This window comes from Mus caroli, unplaced genomic scaffold, assembly GCF_978045245.1.
Source record: "Mus caroli unplaced genomic scaffold, Mus_caroli_1 scaffold_15, whole genome shotgun sequence".
In the NCBI taxonomy this organism is placed as follows: Eukaryota; Metazoa; Chordata; class Mammalia; order Rodentia; family Muridae; genus Mus; species Mus caroli.
In genome coordinates, this window is record NW_028227270.1 from 95552164 (window position 1) to 95553987 (window position 1824).

The window sequence follows — 1824 nt, forward strand, 5'->3', positions numbered from 1 at the left end:
AAGTAGCTCATAAAAAAATGAGCATACTCAGAGGTCTCCTATGTGATTCTTAACATGTTGTCTATATGTACACAAATGTGCAGGTAAGTATGAGTGTAAGAGAAAAAAATGGAGAGAGACCATGAAAGCAGAAAAGGAAGACAAGAAGGCAGGACTCATAAGATAGGACAAGAAAACAAGGTCATGGGGGTGGGTACAAGGTGCAGAATGGGAACAGGAGATGAGAGAGGTGACAAAGGAGGAGAATCAGCCAAAATAAGAACTGTTTTTAAATGATATCATGAAACGCAATCTTGTGTTTGCTAATTTTAAACAAATAATAATTTCAAAGGAAGAAAATGAAAACCTCATTGTTCACTGTGCTGAATATCTTCGTAACTATCTCTGACAAGCCTGTTTGTTGTTTACTTTTGAGATTTCATTTTAATTACATCTCTCTTACCCCTCTTCTCATTCCCAGACTTTTAAATATAAATTAAGGAAAGGATAATGTAGGAATCTCGTATTTTAAAATATAAGCACCATTTTCTGAATTGTATGATGACATCCATCAACACGTAAAGTGGGAAACAGAGTTTGATCGCTTCTCGCGCACGCTTCTCGCGCACGAGGTACCCGTGTCCCGCTTCCCAGTGCCTGCAGTGAAGATGTCCCATCCATCCCCGGCAGCCAAGCCCTCCAACTCCAAGAACCCGCGAGTCTTCTTTGACATGGGCATCCATCGGCGGATAGCGAGTTGGACGAATTGTTTTAGAATTGTTTGCAGATATTGTTCCCAAAACTGCAGAAAATTTTCGTGCATTGTGTACAGGAGAAAAAGGAACTGGGTCCGCGACTGGGAAGCCTCTCCATTTTAAAGGATGCCCTTTCCACCGAACTATTAAGAAATTTATGGTTCATGGTGGAGACTTCTCAAATCAGAATGGGACAGGTGGCGAAAGTATTTATGGTGAAAAATTTGAAGATGAAAATTTTCATTATAAGCATGATCGGGAGGGTTTGCTGAGCATGGCAAATGCAGGCCCCAATACGAATGGTTCTCAGTTCTTTATCACAACAGTTCCAACTCCTCATTTGGATGGGAAACATGTGGTATTTGGTCAAGTCATAAAAGGACTAGGTGTGGCAAGGATGCTTGAAAATGTAGAAGTGAATGGTGAAAAACCTGCCAAACTCTGTGTTATTGCAGAATGTGGAGAATTGAAAGAAGGGGATGACTGGGGAATCTTCCCCAAAGATGGCTCTGGTGACAGTCATCCAGACTTCCCCGAGGATGAAGATATAGGTTTAAAAGATGTAGATAAAATTTTATTAATATCTGAAGACTTAAAAAACATTGGAAATACTTTTTTCAAGTCTCAGAACTGGGAGATGGCTATTAAAAAATATGCGAAGGTTTTAAGGTATGTGGATAGTTCAAAGGCTGTTATTGAGAAAGCAGATAGATCCAGACTGCAACCTATAGCCTTAAGCTGTGTGCTGAATATTGGTGCTTGTAAGCTGAAGATGTCAAATTGGCAAGGGGCAATTGACAGTTGCTTAGAGGCTCTTGAAATGGACCCTTCAAATACTAAAGCACTGTAGTGAAAAGTGCAAGGATGGCAAGGATTGAAGGAATATGGCTGACGAAAGGATGGACCATCTAGAGACTGCCATAACTGGGGATCCATCCCATAATCAGCCTCCAAATGCTGATACCATTGCATACACTAGCAAGATTTTGCTGAAATGACCCTGATATAGCTGTCTCTTGTGAGACTATGCTGGGGCCTAGCAAACACAGAAGTGGATGCTCACAGTCAGCTATTGGATGGATCACAGGGC

General features: G+C 41.1%; 1 pseudogene; it reads left to right on the forward strand.

Annotated features, from left to right (window-relative positions):
- Positions 1 to 647: 647 nt before the first annotated feature.
- Positions 648 to 1584, forward strand: LOC147001040 (peptidyl-prolyl cis-trans isomerase D pseudogene; annotated as a pseudogene).
- The last annotated feature ends 240 nt before the right edge of the window (positions 1585 to 1824 follow it).